This window comes from Opisthocomus hoazin, chromosome 3, assembly GCF_030867145.1.
Source record: "Opisthocomus hoazin isolate bOpiHoa1 chromosome 3, bOpiHoa1.hap1, whole genome shotgun sequence".
Taxonomy (NCBI): domain Eukaryota; kingdom Metazoa; phylum Chordata; class Aves; order Opisthocomiformes; family Opisthocomidae; genus Opisthocomus; species Opisthocomus hoazin.
This window is the reverse complement of record NC_134416.1, coordinates 109,057,094-109,079,216: the sequence shown is the minus strand read 5'-3', so window position 1 is coordinate 109,079,216 and position 22,123 is coordinate 109,057,094. Positions and strand designations below refer to the sequence as shown.

The 22,123-nt window shown below is 42.4% G+C and overlaps 1 long non-coding RNA gene across 1 annotated transcript in view; it reads right to left on the bottom strand.

Moving 5' to 3' along the window:
* Positions 1-1,050: 1,050 nt before the first annotated feature.
* LOC142360909 (uncharacterized) overlaps positions 1,051-22,123 on the bottom strand; it is a 49,956-nt gene continuing 28,883 nt past the window's right edge. Inside the window, exon 7 of the long non-coding RNA XR_012763543.1 lies at positions 1,051-1,345. This is a non-coding gene — a long non-coding RNA (uncharacterized LOC142360909). The remainder of the gene's footprint in view (positions 1,346-22,123) is intronic.

The window sequence follows — 22,123 nt, the reverse complement described above, 5'->3', positions numbered from 1 at the left end:
TCTAATCACTGCCTGGTGTGGCAAGGACTTGCTACACACACCTTCTGGAGGGAGAAGCTATGAAGTTCACATCTATGAAGTTCAAATAGAGAAATATCTTCAGATACCCAGAGGAAGAAAAACTCCCTGTGAAACCTGAGGCAGCTACAAGTGTTCATGGAACTGGCGGGGAGAGGATCTGAGTCTGTCTTGAAAGGGTGGGGAGAAAATATCACTATTTTCCTAGAGAAAATACCTTAATGTCTTTTTGGTCATTGTCAGGAATACCTCTGCAGTTGGAAACTGTGGAATGATGGTAAACTGTAGAGAAAAAAAAAAAAAAAGAGATGCCCCCTGATGTCTTACGTTCTCTTCCTGAAGCATATATGGTAGTCACAGCTTTTCAAGTTGGTATCGTATCTTAAATTTGTAGGGACATTTTCTGTAAGTTGGGATATGTAAGGGCAAGTGAAAACAATGTTTTCTGGCCTCCAGAGTATACGAAACAGCTCTTGTCTTGGAAAAACAGAATCATTAGGTTCAAGTGCACAGGCTTCCTCAGAGGCCTCACTTCACCAAGCAAATTCCTTAGATCCTACTACCTGAAATGGTGACACCAGGGGTTTCAAAAGTAGTATCCCAGTTATTCTGCATCCATCCCATTTCTGTAACAGTTTTTCTCACTGAATTCAGAAATACCTCCCACCCCAGTACAGTCACTATACAAAAATGCTCCTTTCTTCCAGGAGTTGAAGAGGGACACATGTCTTATCATCAGCCTGGAGATTAGGACCAGTAGATGGATGTCAAGGGTTAGCCTTGATCATCAAGCACCTCTCTCTTCCTCAGGCATGGACACAGGCTACAGGTCCCTCCCCCAGGACTAGCCCTCTCCCAAAGTTTATCTTGAACATACAACTTCTTTCAACCAGACTAATCTCCCCCATTGTCTAGACTGCACAATACAGCTTTCAAACAAGAAGTGCAAACGAGGACATTGGAATGTTCTCTCCTTATCCCTCCTACGTGAACAGCCAAGAGACCAACAGGGAATAGAGACTTAGATCTTTGATTTAGTTTACACACTGCAATAAAATCGCAATTCAAATCGTAATGATATGACAGGAGGAGGATTTCTTGGGTATATTCATAGACTCCACAGGCATTTCCTCGGAGATATTCTTTGAAATTCAGGGCAAAGAGCTTCCTCCTCAGACAAAGGGTTTTCTGTCTTTTCTAGATGACTTGTTGCAGAGGCCTCTCCTTGGCTTGCCACTTGCACTCCGATTGTCAGACACGACCTCTTTCTGTGAGAAACCCTCAGAAAGCCTTTGGTGCTGTTGGCGTCGACCCCCCATGGGAAAACCTGTCAGTGTGAAGGAAGAGGAGGAGATGTTTATAATGTGTGACAATTGGGTGGCTCTTGGCCAGCAAGAAGTGAGGTCCAAAGGTCATGTATGCCCTGCTCTGCTGCCTGTTCTGAATGAATAGTAAAGGTCCAAACAAAACAGCCCTTGCTATAGCCTTCTGCTGCAGGTTCTTTGACGGTGTTTCAAGGATTTTATTCTAAAAATTATTCTTCTGGCCACAGTTTCCACCTGGTTTTCCCAGAGTTGGTGGATGGTCAATTAACTCGCGTTTGGGGAAATCAGCAGGTTTTTGTTTGCAATCATTCATGCAAATCTTTCTCTGCCTTCAGCCTGAGCTGATTTGCAAACAAAAACAACTAAAATAAACATAGCTATAACACTGCCTGGTTCAGAGTCAACTGAATATTCAGCTCTGGAAGCACTATGTGATTTTTAGGTAAAAGCATAAATCAGTCCCGATTTTTGAAAGAGACCCATCACCAGATGGGCCTGCCTCGGAGCCAGGGGCTGACGGAGTTAGACTGCGCTCACGCTTCCTTCCTGGGAGCAGCGGCAGCAATTTCAGTGGAAATACTCACAGAGTAAAAGCTGAACCCTGAGCAGGAGCCTCACAATCTAGTCTTTTGAGTTAACTCCACTTCCTTGGCTTCCACATTGACTGGTTGCGAGAAAACACCCTTCAAATAGTTCCTGGCTTATTCCCCTGACGTCCCTGCTCCTCACCCCGTGCTGTTCACTTTCAGCTCTGCCGACATGGCTCTTTGCATGGCCAAACTGTAAAACCAGTTGAAAAAAAAGAGGATGGACATTTAGGGGAGAGGAGGGAAATAAGGAGTTATAACACAAATTGGTTCCCCGAGCCCATTTAAGATGGGATCCCACCAGCCGCTGTGTTAGCCCAGCCGAGTGGGGAGGCTGGAAAGGAGAAGGGGGAACCAGGGCAGGTGGAGACGGAGCAAGTCTGGCTGCTGAGCATAACGGCTTGTGAAACCCTGACCTGGCCTGGCCGGGACAGGAGCTCCGTAAGCCAGCGCTGCAGCTGCTGCAGCACCCGTCCCATCGTGCCACACCACGGGGCAGCCTGAGAAGCAGATTTAAATCCCCGTGGACCTTCAAAAGAAGATAAAAAATCTGTAGCTTTGTGGGGGAAAAAAGCAGAGGATATGTTTCACTGCTCCTCGCCTTTTATGATTAGATACTGATCTGAATTTCACTGAATTCATTTGAAAGACTGTTACTGAGTGCACTGCCTTGGATCAAGACTTCAGATCAAAAATTTTAAAGACTTCGTCAACTCTTCCACTGGCTACAAAGCACTGAGAAGGAAGCCTGGGAAAAGATACAAAAAGGAGAAAGAAACACAGAGAGACAGAAACAGCTGTACGCGACTGAAACAGGATGTTACTGCGAGATGTAGTTTATAATAATTAGTTGATCAACATGCTAGGCAAGGGATTTTTTTCCATTCTGAACCAGTAGATGCACAGATGGGGTCTATAATAGAACTGGCATGTGTCTGGATTTTTTTTTTTTAAGGCTGCATAATTTTACAACCACTACTAACATTCACGTGTGTTCATATAATGGTAAGTGTACTCAAAATTCTGAGAATGAACAGTGTCAAACTGGCTTCCTGCCCACCAGGTGACGTTAAGATTGCAATAGTGCTTGTCTGGGGCAGCAGTAGTGGCTACAGCCAGGTTATGCAGATCCACAAACTGCTCCTAACTAGTAGTAACAGCAGTAGTAGTAGTATGATCAGAAGTAGTTTAAAAAAATGCAATTTTCCCCATGTTTTCAGCCAGAGGCACAGTGACAGCTACATTGATGAGGATCAAGCAATAGATTTGCTTTTGAGTCAGAGTCAGAAATGAGCTTTTCCGACTCCTGTTCCAGTGCTCTTGCCATATACGATATGGTTTCCACGTGAAAGAGAGCGTCAGCGCACACTATCCGTTTAGGCCACATTGCCAAACCACGTCCAAGAGCATTCCCACGCGCTCCAGCGTGCTCCTCCCCACCAGTTCACTACCTGAACGTCCTCTGTCACAAATTCACCACTTCCAGCCACACTTTCCTCAGACCATGACCAGACACGGTCTGGCAGTTCGAACGGTCCCGGGACCTTTCCCAAGAGGTGGTTTGCCTGTGCCAAGCCTATTCTGGAGGTGAGGATAGCCCCCCTTGGCCAGAGGCGGGCTGTCCCACACAGGCGGCCAGCCCCTCGGGTTGTTGGTGGCCACAGCCATGGCGGCCACTTAGCACACGCGCCTTCTGATTGCCCGTTCACGGGTTCACTAAGTGGCCAGATTTTCTGAGGCTAGTTTGAGGAGGGATCATTACCCCTTCCTCATCCACCTCTGTCAGTGAGAAGTGAAGAAAATGAAACAAATACCACCATTTATCAGGAATAAAAAGCCTCAGAAAAACAAAGATAAGTCCACAAATGTGTATTCTGCCTCTCTCCAAGCACACTGTCAGGAGTACATTTTGTTCTGGGATTTCCACAAGGAAGCAATTAACTCTTGGAGATTAACAAATAAATACATTAGTCAATATTTTAAAATTTGGATGTGTTAGAAAAGATCAGCACTAGAGAAACTCACACAAACACGCTTTCAATATTCTTTTGGTGCTATCAGTTCAGATGAATGCCACCCGTTCACGGGAAGTGCAGGGGGTCCCATAAGCCACTCAGCAGCTTTGAAATACTTATTTAAAAGTCCAGCTACAGCAGGAAAAGCCTAACCTACAGATCTCTGTAGATCTATCGGAGTTCCATGCATAAAACATTACACTAAAAGAAGGTATTCCAGCATTTGGTCACTCCTAAGACTGATCCAAACTATTCTGCAAAAATATTGGAGGAAGCGTCCTGATCCCTGGGATGCAACCCAGTTGTGATACATGCCACTGCAGACATATCTGTCCACGTTTTAAAAGAAATGCCCGTATAATGCTAACTTGATCAAACCACAAGCTCAGCACTTAAGCAATAAAACTGTAGTTTTATTGGTCTTCATTACTGCATAAGTCTTCAAATCTCTGACATGTAATATGATATCTAAAAGAACTGATACCTGCTTTTAAAAGCATAGCTATCCTAGACAGGAAAAGAACAGAGTAAAATCGGAGTAATAATTAAAGTAACCATAATCCAACTAACTAGTAATCGAGAGCCTCTCTGAAGAGCCTCCTATTTTGGATAGGTTCTGCTGATCCCTTTTATTTGTTTGATTTTATCAGCAATGTCAGTGAATCAGCAGCCCCAAGAGCTGAGGCCCATACAGGCAGCCACTGCAGGCACCACACCAGCATGAACATTGCTGCTCCAAAACGAGTTGCAAATTCTGGGACACCAGGTGAACAAAACCCACCTCCACCAAAAAAGAAAACCTACAGAATTCAAACTCGGACGCAGGCAGGACGAAGAAAGCAATGCTGTTACTGTAAAGTCATAGACTTTTTCCAGTATGCTTGTCGTTCAGATTATTGCCTCCTCAACTGCAGGTAGCTGAATTCCCATCTCAAAAGTTTTTTGGAAGAAAATCCCTCAGAGATAGTCTACTTTCCCATTTTTTTCTTCATTTCTTTAGCTCTGTGGGAGGCCCACCCACAGTTCTGGCTCCCTACTGCAGCTCTCTATTCTGTTTAAGTTTTTTTCTTGCTCAGTTATTTGCAGCTTCCAGTTAGAGCAAAATGTCTGCAGGGGTCTTATTAATTTAAAAAAAAAAAAAAGAAAAAAAAAATCTTCATCTCAGTGCCAAAATCACATTTGGAAACCTACAAATATTTGAAAATAGATCCTATCTTTTTTGTTTGGTTGTTTTTTTATTCTCTGTCCTGACTAGCTCCGAAATCATTACCTATGATGGATAAATGCAAAAAATATACCATCACTTATAGCAGTAATTCTCAGTGTGAGGTTTGTGAACCACCACATACCCATGATGCTTTCCTCAAGAGATGCCAGAGTGGTCCTTGGAGGCAGAGGGTAGCAGACATGCTGAAGTTGTTATAGCACAAATCATAAGGGCTGTGTGACCACTGTTTTGGCATTATAAAATGCTTTTGTATAGAGTGGGAGTTTTCACTTGAGTAACAAGGCACTGTGATAATTCATGAAAACACTTCCACAGCTCCATGAAAGGCTACGACCAGAAACAACACCTGTATTCTAGGCTACCCTCTTCAGGTTCTGCCTGAAACTGTGTAAGCCTTCAACTGTTTTTTGTAATACATGTTTCCTACCTCCAGTCCCCACTTTGGCAGTGGTACACACACTAATTGATGTCTCATTGTAATACCATTACCTCAAACCTTCCTATAGCACAGTTATCTTGTAGCCCTGCAAAACACTGTTTTCATTGCAGTGCCATTTTCTTTCACTTAATGCAATTATAAAATAGCACATACATCTGTTAAATAGTTATTAGTGAAGCAATAAATCCCCTGTAGCACACGCAATAAAACTTTTTACAGAGAGCATATTTATCTTTTGACATGTTATTATATTGACTCACGAAAAACAGAAGCAATGCCCTCATTATTTATCTAGTCTAACTTAAAGGATGCTCCAGCCAGTTCCTTCCAGGAAGAAAGGATGTTGAATATTTGATATACGTGATTAGTGAAGTCTGCAGCGACCCTCTTCCAGTATTCTGTATTGTTAAAAATCATTGAACCTTAAAGAGGAAGAGGAACAGGGGCTTTAAGAGATGTCATGCACTTAAGATGATAGCTTCACAAAGCATTAAGTTCCTTGAGGGAAACACGTAACTTAAACTGTTAAGGAACTTCAACCAAAACATGGGTAAAAGTCACCATCCAATACAAATGGTCATGAGAAACTGCTCGGGGGGTTGAATTCTGTGCCTAAGTGGGATTCCCTGCGTACTATTTTATGTTTGTTCGAGACAACAGGAACACATCTGGATTTACCTTTCATCTTCAGCGTTGAAATTGAAAATTACTACAGTAACCTTGGGTTTTCTCTAGCTCAACCTCTCAGCAAATCTGCTGGCTGCTGAAAACAATGTAGAAATAGGTCCAAAACACAGCGAGCTCTAGAGGCATCGCTTCCACGACAGCTGAGATGCAGGCTCTTCCCATCCAGACCCTAAGAGAGTAAGAGTGGACAGTGCTTGTAAGCGGGATTTTGGCTTGGGCTCTCCTCCAGTCCAAAAGGGTCAGGCAAAAAAGAAATCAATGCTCACAGGAGCATTGGTGAAAAAGCAGGGATCGTAATTCGGTATTCACTAGAGCACTGGGGTTACTCTTTCCCCTCTCGCAGAGCTGCCCTGTTCCGCCGGTGCCCCCTGCCCTTCCCAGCACCCAGCAGCTCATGGACCCTCCTGCTGGCACATCCCAGCTCCGCTGTTGCTCTGGCAGATGAGAAAAGCAACCTTGGGGATGCTGCTGCACCCAGCACTTACTCCTACGGTAACTGTGCCAGCTGAAGAGCGCTTTGCATTTTTCTTCACTACTAGCTTTTTCTTGGAAAGGGAGAGATTTTTAGAGCATCATAGAAAATTCATCTGGGGCTTTTTACATAGCATGTTGTAGCCAGATTCTGACTGCTGCACAGCAATAGATGTAAAACTTGTTTTGAAGTCAACTCTTGATTTTCTCAAAGCAGAAAAAGCATTTCCCTCTCCTGCTGGGATTAAGGCTATGTATCACTGATCACAGTGACTTCTCACAGTGATCACTTCCAGAGGCAATAAAATAAACTGTATTTCAGCATTTGCTGACCATAAGGCTTTAATAGTTTCAGCCATAAGCAAGCAGCATATTTTCTTTGCTGTCATAGATGTGTGAATTTCAGTTGTAAACTCTTAATAAATACTTATTCATGTACCTTTTCCTGTTACATTTCTCAAATGCGTTGAGCAGAAGACTTACTTCTGTACTTCTACAGCTGATCCAAATGGCTTTAGAACTCTCAACACACTAGTCACTTTTGAAGCCTCATTTAACCATCCAGGCTCTTCCTATATGTCAAGCATAGATTTGAATCGTGAGACAGACACTGTAAATTTTTGGAGACCCATTTCAACTACAGTCAGACATGGCAGAAAACACTCTGCACTGGAATGAAGCTTATGAAGCTTCCTTCACTTCAGCCAGAGCAACCTGCAATAGCTCAGAGACATCTAAACAGTGCTGGTTTTCAAATTTCTACATTGGAAAAATTTTACAAAAATCTTGCCTCCTTCCATCTCTCATTTTCCTCCTTGGAATAAACTGGCTAGCTCATGGCTGCCTTCTGATGTGCTATATTAAAGGGAAGGAGTGCTAGTACAGAGTTTTGCATTGGGCAAAAAGAAACAGTGCATCTGCCATATTTTTCTTGGAGTTTCTTTATCTTACAGAACATGCATATTATTTTGCACATACACAACAGCAGTCCCAGACTTGTACTACTACTGAGAGCGATCTGACCTATGATCTTCAGCCCAGTTACCTATGAACTTCTGCAGTCTAATCATCACCCTCCCTTTCCCCTGATAACAGACATAAGTAATACAGCCACACTCATACTTCTAGCTGCACCTTGTAAAGCCGGGCTCCACGGCTGCCAGGAGCTCGTTCCCAGCAATGGCATCAGGCTACAACGCAAAAGAAGCTTTAGGAGTCCCAGAGGCAATCCCCGAGCCCTGGAGAATAGCTAGGGTTACGGTGGGTGGAATTTCACAGTTTCTCCCTTTCCCACGTTGTAAAGCCATCATCTACTCGGAAATGTACGGTACTTGCAAACTGTTTTTGCCAAGGGTTAAATACTTTTTATTCACAACACCACAAAAACTTCTCTGTCCATCAGTGCCAGAAATGTCTATGAATTCTGCTTGGCTCCATCTACATCTCTCTGGATGTTGTGCGTACTACATTTTCACACATTAAGGATTTCTGTAGAATTTATCATTAGCTGTAATGGTTTCCAGGAGAATTGCTGGCTCAGCTTGAAGAGCGAATAGCTTCGTCTTTAGTTTAGCACTTCTGTCAGGCTAGGATCAAATCCAGACACTTTCAATTTTTCTTTTAGTGGATCATCTACACTTAATCTTAGCCTCTGACAAATGGGATTAAGAAAACTCTCTATTTTTCTTCAAGGTCCCAAACCCATATATAAACACTGTAATTTACTATAATGGCAGCTCTTTCAAGGCATAAGTATAAACAGCAATAACAATCATGCCTTTTTTGAGAAGTTCTTGTTTCCAGAGGTAAAAACCACACAGCCAAAGCGGGATGTGCATGACCTTCATGTGCCTGATCTCCATAACGCACTGAAAATCCTGCTGCAGAACAGCAGGATCAACACCATCCCTTCTCATCTGGAAACCTTAATGAGACTACACAGAAAAGCAACAATTTCTCACTTGATCCCTCCTGCAAATGAGGTTTGTTAAATTGGCTTGGAGATTTCAGAGGGCAAATTCACCCACTGAGTTGCAGGAGTTATGGCAGGGTTCCGTCTGGTTTTGGCTTTTGAGTACTGCTGATGTTATGGTGTGTGCAGAGGTAATAAGACAAATTCACAGATTAGGGAAGGCTTCATTTGCTAACATCTTTTAACAAAAATAGAATATTCCTATGCATCTAGTGTATTTTATCAGTTTAGCTGGTGGGGGGGGGGGAGAAATCAACCAAAAACTCCAAGCTATTTTCCATGGAGACTTTAAACAAGGTGAGGAAGGGCTTACTGAAGTAAATTGGTTTAGTTTCAATTTAACAAACAAAGATTTTGGGCTGTAAAGACTTTTGAATGAAACATTATCATATTTAGCAAAAAATCCCTTTTTGGCCAAAATTAAAATTCCAGCTGAGAGAAGGGTGGGGGGGGAAAAGGTTTTGAACAATTTCTGCAAATATTCTGGGGAAGCTTTGCCTTCTGGTACAGCCATAGCAGGTTAGAAGACAGCATACATTGCATGTTTTAAAAAGCATACATTTGACTTTCCCTGTTCTTACTTCCTTTACTGCTGAGCTTGCAGAAACAACAGGCTGAGGGGAGGAAAGATTCCCGTGCTCCTCGCGGGCTGGTTTAGTCTGCACCTCCCCGCTCAGTCCCTGAACCAGACTGCAGCGGCTCCAGAAAGATTCTCAGGCACGGCGCTGTGCTGTTTCTTCCTGCATGCTGAAGTAACAACAATTTGTATAAATCTTTTTTCCTCTATTCCCCCACTGTTCCTGCACAGAGCAGCAAACAGAACCTGTTTTTCCAAGCACTGTGTTGGAAGAGCTAACATAGACCTAAAGAAAAGGGGGCAGGGAAAAGTGCAATATTTTTTTGTTTCTTTGAAAGGCTGAGTGAACTCTGAAATAAAGAAAGTTCTTGTTATAACAATTCCTTTAGTATGTGAGGTTTTAACCTAAGTAACTTTAAATAAATGAAGAGCTTTATACAGGGATAATAAGCTTCTCAATAATATTTCAGCAGGGAATATTTCAGTAAGCCCCACAGAAATGAGCATAATAAGAGTTAAATTGCTCCTGCTCCAACAGTAGATTTTTCTTCAAACAAATGCAATGAAAGCACCGTCCCCTGAGTATCATTTGGTACTCTGGAGCCAAAATCCTCTCTTATTTACACATAAATCTAGGTGCCTTACTCGCAGGGTACCAGTTGCCTCAACTCCTTTCCCAAGGCATGCTCTCTCCGTCCCCCTAGGTACAACCCAACATCTGCAGGCAGGCTGTGGATCTCAGCAGACATTTTCCAGAGATACATCAGGATAACCACGTTCAGAGCTTCATTCTCATAGTTATGGCTAATGAAAGCCCGATGTTGCAGAGGTTGATGTACCAGCAGAGGCCAGCAATATCTGAACAGGGGTAGCTTAAATTACTATGTATAACAGTGTTCAGACTCCTTTTGCAGCAACAAAGAAGAAAAAAAAAAAAAAACCATTTGAATCTGACTCAAGAAAGGAAAGGTTATTACTCCTATCCCAAGGAGATACGGTGTGTGTGATGAACTGAAAATGTTATCAGAGAAGAACAGATTCCTGTTATGATAGGCCAAGTAAGTGCTGGTTTCACTGGTATGCTGTTAATTACACATTCACTCTTTCACATAATGAAAAAAAAGTCTCATGTAGTGTCTACAAAAGGGGCTTGCATATTTGCATATAATAAAACCAGCAATGACAAATGTCAGCAGCACCATACACTGATGCCATGAATAATGCATAACAGCGAATTGTGGAGCTAAAAGCAGAGAAATAATCTAAACCGTTGCTTTTTTCCAGCCCCCTCTCTCTACAGGCAGATAAAGTCTAATTTTCTGAGCACTTCAAATCCAAGCGGTTTCAAGGATGCTGTTTCAGACAGAGGAAACCGATAAATGGCCATGGTGGCTTTCACTTTTAGAGCATCAGTTCATGTCTGGTCAGTCAAGCTTTATCTGCCAGCTTCTCTGTCTGCCCATGGCACTACCTGGGACTTTATTTGGCCATCCCCAGCAGAGGCCAGGATTTACCTGGTTGTTTCCTGCCAGGAGCAGCGTCTGCATAAAAATGGTGGGGCTGGTAAGAGGAAACATGGAGAGTCACCAGCCCCTGCTGTATTTACTTGGGTTCCTAAGATTTTTTCCGTGTCAGCTGGAAGCCTCCTGAAAGGTTGCTTCAGAGCAATAACTGAGGATGGAGAAGAAACCACCACGTTCTGCTCATATTCAGCCATGCTATATCCTCAGACAGTACCAGCTGGGTTACTAAGCTGTGCTTTCTGACGGCCTGGCTGGGCAGATGGCACCTAGAAACTGCCAGATCAGAAGTTAACGTTTCTCCACTGGCTATAGGAAGCACTGTAATTGCCTGAGCTGAGGGATGCTTGGATAATCGTTTGATTAAATAAGCAGATGCTCACTGACTTCGGAAAGCATCAGCACATGCTTCCACAGAGGAGTTGACATAACCAGCCCCGCCAGGCGAGAAACAGAAACAGCCCACGGGGAAGAGGGATACCGAGCAAAGCTGGGGAGAGCGGCATTGCCGCTCTGCAGGGAGGTCTAGGAAGAGACTTCAGGTTGAGCAGTTCAGCAAAACGCTTTCCTCTGTCGTGACGAGTATTTGAACTGGAATTTGAATAAGATCTGACCTGAATGAGGCAGCACTGATCTAACTCTCCACTGATAACACCTCACGCTATCACACAGACAAGGAAGGAAGTCACCACCTCTCCACAGCCATCTCTAGACTAGAAGAGGAGGCAGCTATCATCTAGTTCATAATCAAAGCACATTCATGGGAATCTGTAAACTTTTATTCAGCATCACCTTACACTGCTGGTTATCTCTATCACTTATGTTCTCCACCACACAGTTTTCTAATATATGTACAAGCACATATATATTATGTAGCTTTTCATTACTGGTTCACACTGCTAAGTATCACCTGTCTCTTTTCCTACACAGAAATCCACACTGAGTCCCCATGGGATCTTTAGTCATGTTCCCACTGCATTATACACTATGATAGACTTCTTAATCATTTGATCACCTGCTGTTTAATCCAGAAGAACCTGGTCTTGCTCCCTCCACACAAAAGATGGTGTCTGGAAACACAGTAACATTTTAAGACAATTTAATTTCTTTGTGGTTCTGGGTGTGACATTGATACTTATCTTGCAAACACTCCTGCACAGATCTGTGTCATTCTGCCCAGCCTGAACAATTCTTTCTACAGAATTAAAATGATGAGTTTAAGTGAAAAAGACTGAACTATAAAACATACTGCAAAGGGAGAAAATTTTTTTTTTTTAAACAAGGAAAGTCCAGAGAAGAGGGCAGATTATTTTTAGTACAGAAATCCCATCATGTGAAATGAGTATTTGGGCTAGAAGGCCAGTTCGCTTTGCACAATGCAGATAAATAGCAAGACAGGGTCGTTGGCAGCATGAGACAGGACACTCCAGGAAGCTTGCTTACTTCCACAAACACCATCACAGACCACATAACAAGAGCCTTTATATATTAAAATGCAACATTCTTATGCATGCATGTGCAAACACAATGGAGCACTGAGAGACTGCCTATTCAATGGGCATTGCCATACTATTTATGTACGTATGCATGGGCAAAGCTAATGAAATGCAGAGACAACTTGGTTTATTGTATGACTAATAACAGTATACGCAAAAGAAACAGATTTTTAAGAGACCGTTAATTCAGTCCTCTGAGAACCTGTTTCTTCCTGGCACCAAAAGACATAAGAGACAGCAGTCCAGTACAAAATTCAAGCCTATGCTTCATTTCAGACTTATGCCAATGTGCTGCAAGTCCAGTTACAATCAGAAGCTAAAAATTCAGAAGGCGCTTAACAATGTTTTCCTTACTCAGGACCTCGTTTTCTGTCAAGGATGTTTCCATTGTCTCTTGCTGAGGTCAAATATCAGTATAAAAATGCCACAAAGGTGGTTTGTCTTTTTTTTCTGGAGAAGAAAATAAAACATATTTTTTGTCTTCTTGAAAAACTGCTAAACTTCCAGAGAGAAAGAAAAAAACCCCTGTTGATGTACCAAGAACAAGTGGGACAAGTATGAGCCAAAGAAGGAAACGCTGGATTAGACTATCTGAAGAGTGTGAAATGATGCTTAGCAACCAGCTGAGGACTTGCATCCTCCCAGATGCCAAAACAAACTGTCCCAGAACACAATATTCATTCCCCACATTTCAGTAAATAACACTTTTACCATTGCTAGTTTTCAAACGGAAACTCTACATTCCACACACCCCCACGCATATTTTTAAACAAATAAGTAACAGCGAAGAGCAAAAACACTGCTAAGAATCTGCATTAAACCCAGAGAAAATGTAATCTAATATACATTGCATAGCACTAAGGACCTTGAGGAATTTGATCTTTTAGCATAGTTCTAGCACTCTGCAGCAATTAGTACAGGGCACGTCTGCAAGGCAGAAAGAGCTCTGTAGAGAAGCAGAGGACTCACATGTTTTGAGGATATGCTTGTCACTGCAGGTTGGGATTTAACACTGTGTGGCTCAGTTTTTACCCCTGTAAGTTGTAAACCAACTTTCTTTCTAGAAAATATATTACCTGCAATAAGGTCCCCAAAGTGTGCCATGTCTAGCACTGAAGGGGCACAGGCCCCTTTAAAGCAGCACAGTCCGGCCGTAGCGGCACCGTCGCCGTTCTGCGATGACCACTGACGGTGTGTTTACACACGGATCTCACTTCGCAGCTGCTCGCTGTTTACTCTGTTTCTTCTTTAGACAGGTGGTTGCAGGCTCAGCACAAATCAGCAAAAAGGGACTGATGGGAAATGAAACCCAAAATACTCAAAACTACCTTATGCTGCAACTCCTTGCAACCGTACTTAGGACATCAACATTGGCAGGAACCTAGCTGAGAGAGAACAGGAGCAAAGCTGCAGCAGCAGCAGCTCCCCATCTCTTTGGGTCCCTCCAGGCAAGCGTGCCTCCCTCCCAAAAGCTTTGGATCAGAAAACCTGAGCTTGAAACTGAACTACTTGAAATCCCGCTGTTCCAGGGTGATAATTTATGCTGCATTTTAGGTCAGGAAGTAAACTGGTTGCTGCATGCTACTTAAATTTTATTTTTAAGATCAGAAGATACAGTGAAATGCTATTCATACAACCTTCTATTCTGGTTAACCAAAAGTGAGAGCTGGGAAAACCAAGGACAGTTAAGACCAGAATGCTGTTGCCCTACGCTGCAGTCTTCTCCAGCACCGTTTTGCCTTGGTAGAACATCACCTGCTTACATGGTGACAGATGCAGGTCAGCAAGGTCTCAGAGTTGCATCTACCCTGGCTTTCTGTCCATCACAATACTTACTTATCCCATTGCATCAGGACCAGAGCAAATGCCTCACACACATGCAGTGTGAAAATCAGTCTACATTGATGCAGCCCATTCTGCTGCCCCGACCCACGGAGAGGCAGCTTGGCGTTCTGCTTCACTGACTTTGAGAGCAGTGTTTGAAAGCAGGGCTGCTAGAGTGACTGTGACCACCTAAGAATACAGTTTTGCTCCTGCAAACTCCCAAGAGCTAACAAGAACCTCCAAGACACACCTTCTATTTAGCCTGCACAGACACGGTGGATGCTCTCAAACTTCTGCGGCTCAGGTAGGTGAGGAACCTCAGATGCACCAGGAATAACCCTCCAAGGAGAAACCCAGAAGAGCAATATTATAACAAGGTTACTCAACATTACAAATGAACCACCAGGGGCCTTTCAGCGAGGTGGCTGTGTCGCGTCTGCCTCTGGCGTGCATTATCCACTTCTTAGGCTAATGACAATGAGAGAGTTCCTCCAGCCAGAGTTATTCCGGACTACAACACTGCACTTCTTAAGAAAATACGCGCTTCCAAATGCTGCAGGAATAGCTCAGACATCTGGACAGATCTTGTACTTTGAAAGTCTGTAAACTGGAGTGGCCTCCTGAGTTTCCTTCAGGGATGCTTTCCATTTCCAGGTGAACTGGTCAGGTTTTTTCATCATATCAGATCAGCACAAGCTTTGGCAGTTCTTTTTAAAAAGCTTTTCCTGCTGCTGGTTTTAAACCCTGTATCTTCTTTTGCTTGACGGAATAAAATTTCTCATATTCTCGTCTTCACATAAAGCTCCCCTGTCTGTTCCAGGCAGCTAGTTATTCCTGCTCTGTACTTTACATTTTCAGAGTAAACCTGGTTTCAAAACCCCTCCATCAATAGACAAGAGGAAACAAGTTTGGTGATAAGAGGACTTAGTTGACTGCCATCTCGAAATCAGATTTTAGAGTCTTCAACAGCAAATAAAGAGATCTGGAGCTTGTTCAGTTGTCTGAATTAATAAAACTCACTTGGATATCAAAATGTCCCTCTCCTTTGGAGGGTTAAGTTCCCAAGCTCACTGCCCCACAAATCAGTCCTATCTGGGGGCAAGGGGCTAGTTGGTTGGTTTTTTCATGCCAGCAAGGAAGCAAATTCAACCTTGTACATTTAGACATTTTCAGTTGTTTATGAGTAAACTGTGAATTATAGCCATATTTATGTGATTTGGCCAGCATCACATAATAACTACAATCTCTTCTCCATGGCTTATTAAATGTAGCATGACAACCACATTGACCCACTGGTAAGATTCAGGTGAAAGTCTGGAGTTTTCAAATACTAAAGCTGTTACCAGAATAAGCATCTGGACTTGCAGCATTTTCTACAAAGCCTATCTGACATAATGAGATTTTTTTTTTTTTTTAAAGTGTAAAGATCTCCCTCAATCTGTGGAAGTCTTCTTGCTTGTCTCCTGTGACACACGTGAAAAACAGCTCCGTGGTGTTAATCTCATCAGCAACACAACAGATGCCAAACCATAGTGGATGCTCCATACCAAATGATTTCAAAATCACTTTCCATTGGCTCTCACAAGAGACACTGTAACAGCAAATAGAAAACTTGAATTCATCCCCCCAAAAGGTTATCTCCTTAAGAGACACACGGTAGAAATTCTAGAGAAGATTCTTTTTAAAACATAGCACAGATGATTGTTTTGGATCAGTGAGAAGAGCTCAGTCTTGCTACGGCTTACCCTAAATGTTATTACCTGGTGTGCTTTCCTATTAAATATTTGGACACGCAGTGGATGATCTGTGGGAGTCCATCTGGAAAAAGTTCACTTTTCTTGTCTGCTTTTACCGGATGATATCGGAGAGTGCTCAACACATCGCTGGATCAGGCCCTAGGATCATTTACTGTATTACGCTAAAACTAACTGCTGAGCCTCGTTTCCCATCCTTTTGCATCAATGTAATTAAAAACGGGTTTAAGTGCCCCAGATGTGTTGCAGAGCAACACAGCCTCAAAGCTTTCTGCATTTGCCTACCAGAACCAGCTGTTCCACCACAGCTCTCGCCAGCAGTGTCGACTGCAGCAGTTTTCCTGGTGGTACTTTGCTTCGCTAGTTCTCAGCCCCATTTCAGATCACACATACAGAAACTTCTTTCTCTTGCCTTCTGGCTCTAGAGTTTTTGTCCTTCTCCTCTCGTATTTTTCTCTGCAAGGTCTTAATTTGGCAACATATTCAGGGAGATGCCTTAAGAAATGAGTGTGAAGGGCAGAATTAATAAAACTAGCTTATGCAATAAGAGATGTTAAAAATTCAAAGGTTGCTTTATTACACGTTTCAGTAGAAGCCTGTTTCAAATTCTACTAGTAAATGGCTACAGACATCAGATACGTGCCCTAGCTGAATAGTAAGAATCATTACAACCTATCTAATAAGGATTTATGCTGCATTGACTGGAATGTAACAAATCCCAGACACATGGAGGCCATACTCGGAGGGATGTGAATCCTTCCAGGCGCATATAAACGAGAGATTAATGCAAGTGCTAGTGTACACATAAGAACAAACTTGTCCCGCTTTCCCCATTCTGCCATCAGTATCAGCTCCTAGATTGTCCAAAACCACAACAAATTACAGAGCAGAAGAGTTATAACTCTCTAAAAATCTCTGTGCTGGAAGCATTGCTGCAAATCATGTTGCTGAAATAAAGCAAATAGACAGAAAAAGTTAGATTTTCTTTCTTTTTTTTTTTCTCTGAGAGCAGCTTGCTTATTTAATATTATTATTAGCCCTGTTTATTATTCATTTCTGGAATCATATTTATTTTTAACTAGGCAAAAGATCACCAGTACTTTTTCACAACCAGAGAAATGCTCCATAAATAAGGAAGGGGAGGGAGAAAAGAACTCTGTTAGAAGTGAAGCATCTGCTGTTCCCAAGGAGGTACATAGTTTTGGGACTGGGTTCACGGGATGGGATCCAAAAAACACTGGGTGTTAGGCTGCAGGGTAAAGATCTACATCCAGATGAGATGCAGTATGGCTTCTCCTTAATCACTGAAAACCAAACACTAGGTTATGCTTTTAAATCCCTGCAAAACATTTCCGCTTCCCTTGCTATTATACATCACACATTTTGGTAACTCTTGACAACAACCACCATAAAAAACAAACAAACAAACAAACCTACTGGCTTATGAGTAAAACACAAATACTTTTGAAAATCTGTTTTTCTTCCATGTTGTGCTTGCAAGGAGGGACTGTAATTACTGCTTCACAAGTGCCATGACACACAGGCTGGTTTCGGCAGCTTTAGCCTGTCTTCCACAGTTTGCTGAAAAACTCGGATCCCCCATTTGCCTAAAGCCTGCTAATTATTAACTGCTGTGGTAAAGAAGCCAGGTCTTAAAAGATATGTATCTGATCTATACTAATAGGACCTTTTGCTGGAGTACTATTTCAGCCTCTGCAGCCAGCAGGGCATCCCTAACGTGGATGTAACTTAACAGCAGGACAACCAGTGTATTTGGCAACCCTTCTGAAAGTCACCCTGTCACTAGATAATAATTACATTGGTGTAACTGCGTTTGTATAAGTAGATTTTCCTAGCCTGGCTCCTCTAGCCAGAGACCATGCCTTTTTGTATCCCTGGCTGATACTGCTGCGCCAACAGAAGTCTGCAACATAGACCTGGCTACAGATGTCCTTGCTGTGTGGTTTTCCAAAGGGATTTTGTTCATGTCAAACAGCACAGCTACATTTACAGCATGTAAAGGGACTTATAAATAACCATCCTAACCTGACACCATCCCTTACTAGAAAGGGAATTGCAATTCTGTAGAGGAGGCCCAAACACGCCAGTGGAGGCAGTCAGTCTCTTCACTTACACCACTAAAGGCCACTAATTTCTTTGGATATGACCCAAATTTCCACCAGTGCGAGAGCAGAACACAACTTTGCTTTAAATCCAATGCTGCCGCAGTGTTTGGTGCTAGTGATGTTGAATTCTGAACTACTCTCCATTAATGTGATTGGTTGGGTGGTTTGCAGCTGGACCTAAGTTACATCTTCATCTGAAGATGTGTTGGATGTTTTACTTACATTATCCAAGTGTTTAAGATTTTTGCCTCACGCTAATGAAGACAAATCGTTTTGCAGTTGCCATGTGATTTAGAAAAATGAATTAAAGATTACAAAGGAAATTTGTATCAACATTGCTTTTTACTGTCATGATTTATACCAGCTGCAGACCTGACCTCAAAACCCCATACTGATGTACACGGTGCAAGTCAAACAGCACAACGCAATGCCATTTCTCACAGCCCCAGACCTCCTTCTAGCCACACTGTACTATTTATACTCTCTTGGGAGACACATCAGTGATACATTTTGGGGTATAGATTAGTTTTTTCCGATTCTGTGGTCTTGCTACTACTTCTGCTGCATGCACACAGCAGTAGGATGAAATTAGTCCCTTACATTTGTTGTCAGCACTGAGGACACCACTAAGTCACACGCCCCTCGCACTTCCCAAACTTGCTTAGCAGTTCCCATTTTTTTTTCAGTTGTTACTGCACGGAGAGGTGTTTAAATTGTTTTCTCCTTTCCTGGATGGCAGCCAGCACAACATATAATCTCAGGCAGCTCCAATGCAGAGTCAATGCTCTGCCTAATGGTCTGAAAGCATTTTGGGAAAAGAAAATACGAAAAAGAAGGAAATTACTTGTTGCTAATGGCTTAATCCCGTCTGCTCTTTAGCAAATGCCGTCATAACCAAACCCAGGAGCACTTCAGTCAGAAGGCAAAGCCAAAGCAAGCGTGTGAGATTTACCTTCTATCTGATGTGCACTTCATTCAGTATGCAGAGCACAACGCCAAAGCTCACAGTACCATGACCTGAAAGAAGCAGACAAAGATCCCAAGGGGGAAAGACTGGGTGCGGGGACAGGAGGATGGAGGTGGGTGATGAAGGGTGTAGAGCTACACTTCTCATAACCTGAGCAATATACTTCAGCATTTGACTGCGTTGTCATTGTCTTATCCACGCCTGAGTCAGAACACGGCTTATTTGTTTTTATCCCTGTTCCAATTTAGTTAGAGCACCACAAAAAAGACAGTGGTATTTGTGAAAAGGGTGAGATTATACAACTATCCTCCTATGGAGATTTGCCAGTTCAGTACGTACAGTTAAGGCCATGCAAACTATAAAGCTGGAATGATATGCCTTTGAAAGATTTGGGGTTTTTTCCTTGACGAGGAGAAAAACCACAGCCTTCCAGCAAATCTACTGGAGGATGATTTGGCTCACTCAGCACCTGCACACTGGAACAGAGGCCTTTTCTACTACACAGCTCTGAAGTATCAACAGCTAGGTCTTCAACCAGCACTTTCACTCAAACTCTACTTGTCATCTCAACCTCCTCTCCCAGCCACAAAGCCACTGGGTATTTCTCTCAAAACCCGTTTACAGCACCCCCAAGTAGCCAACAGTGAAGTACAGAAACGGAGTTCTCAGATGAGAGCAAGATGTTTGCTATTCACTGAGGATTTCTCTACAGGAAGAAGAAACACTGAAGAAGCATCAGTCTTAGTTAACATGTTGAAGAATCCCTTGACTAGAGAAGATACAGGTAATGTGTTTTTCACCTTGATTTCTTCCAGTGTACATTATCTCACCTCACCCTCCTTACGCAATGTGGACAAGACCCGAGATACTTACCCCTCAGGTCAAACACACAATTGTGGAGTTAGATTTTAAGTGACTTGAACTGGAAAAGAGTAAAATATAGTTTTAAGGGTAGACTAAAATTTACCTTCCCTTAGTGACAACATTAACCTTCAATTAAAATAACAGAGGCCTGTTTCCACCTTCTAGAACAAGTTTTCAATGTCCAGCAATGCAGGCAGACAGTGTTTCAGCTGGGGACAGTCTGGGACACAGACAACACACCTTAGAGCTGGAATTTCCTCAGTACATTACACTGCACTCAAACAGTTGACCTACCAGGTATATTCATCTTTCTGACATTGCACCCCTACCCCCCCACTGCAAGCAATGTTCTAGCACAGACTTTATAGTTTCAGAAAAGTGACAAATCAGCTGCCACTTGCTGGCATCTAAACTTATCTCTCACCATTAGTGATAATCTAAAAAAATACTTTGAGAACCCTAGGGGGAAACCACACGGTTCCAGTACAGAGTAGTGTATTTGCAGTTCATGTAAACATGTTCTCAAGACTGGGCTCTTCTTGAATTTAGTATAAAAAGGTGTCAAGTACAGTTCATAAAGGCAGTCTCACCTAAAACACTGTTTTTTCAGACTTCACAGAGAAGTGCTCCTGTTGTTTCTGGCTGTTTACAAGCTCTGCTTTTCTAGAGAGCGTGCTCTCTTTTGCACCCTCAAAAGAAGCATCAGGGAGAGAAAGAAGAGCTCTAAGAGCAAATTCAAACTGACATCAAAATATAGAAAATAACTCTAGAATTTGTGGTGAGAATTAGAAGTTGACTTTAAGATAGAAGAGAATCAGAACTCCGGAGCAGCTTTCCAACAGGGTGGGAAAATAACAGCTCTCAGAGACAGAATTTGATAAATTAACCAGAATTCATTTAACACTTGGGCAAGCAAGGATAAGACTCAATGACCCAAAAGTTCCTCTACAGTCCTGCATTTCAGAAGTGATAGCTTTGTGATAATATTAGCTGACAATTTTAGAACTTAGTTACACATAGAGTTGAAATGATTATGATGAAATTATTATTATTAATTATGTCCTCTCCTTTATATCAGGTGTGTTTTCCTAGTGTGTCTTGCTCTAGCATGAGACAGGCAGGAACAGACATTGGCTTCACTCCTAAATGACTTTTAAAGGATAGAGGAAGAGCAGATTTCTTGCATGTAGGACTCCTGCCAGCAGTTCTGGAAGCTGGAGCTGTTGTCCTTATGCTTAGCAATACAGATCTACAGCACCACTTCATTTCACTGTAAGGAACATATGGTCTGTCTAGCGTGCACTTGAACCACTGCCATTTCATTCTAGCCTGGCTGTTTTGTAACAACAAAAGAATCTGATTTTCAACCCATCCATTTTGTCAGTAGCACTGTTTTAAACCCATACAACTCGTCACCCAGCTAGAGGCACAGCTGCAGCCAGCTAAGTTTAACTTTGCTCTGCTGCAGCACACACAAAAAATGAAAATGACCTGCCAGCACTTCATCACTGAATGCATAAGGTTAAAATGTTTCTAAAATAAAGGCACTAGCACACTCCGTGTAATTAATGTTTAGCCATAAGGTGAAATGTTTAACTGGAATGCATCGATCATCCTCAGAGACTAAGGACTAAGCCCATCACTGTCTGCGTGGAAGAGTCGCTGTTGCACAAGCGAGAGGGTGCAGCAGTCGATGAGATGATGCTCTCCTGCATCAGCCAGGGACAAGCAAACAAAACTGTTGCAAACATTTACCCAAGAAAGACTCAACAGGATGACAACACCGGATAAAACTGAGACAAACTGTAAACTTCACAACGTTTGCTTATTATTGTAATTAAAAAATAAATAAATTGCTACTTCCGAAGGCATTTTTAAAAGAGGAAAATCTGATCATCTTTTTGCCTACAGTTTCAAATCTTTTGTGACGCTAGTTTGCCAGACAAGTTAACATATTAACAACAGCCCTGATGCATTCCTTGTGCAGGGCAAGGAGCTGAATCAATCGAGACCGCTAATCATATGAGAAAAAATACACCATAAAAAGAAACAGCTGGCAATAATAAATTTAAATTCATCTTCATAGAGAGAAAAGTGGAAACGTTGTGATAGGCGAACATCTTCATGAATGCACACACTGCTGGGCTTTGAGCAGGGCATTTGAGGATCTCAAAGGAACAGCATGGTTTGACAAACGCTTGCTAATGAATGCAAGAGTTGTAAAAGGAAAACTAAAGATAAATATTATAAAAA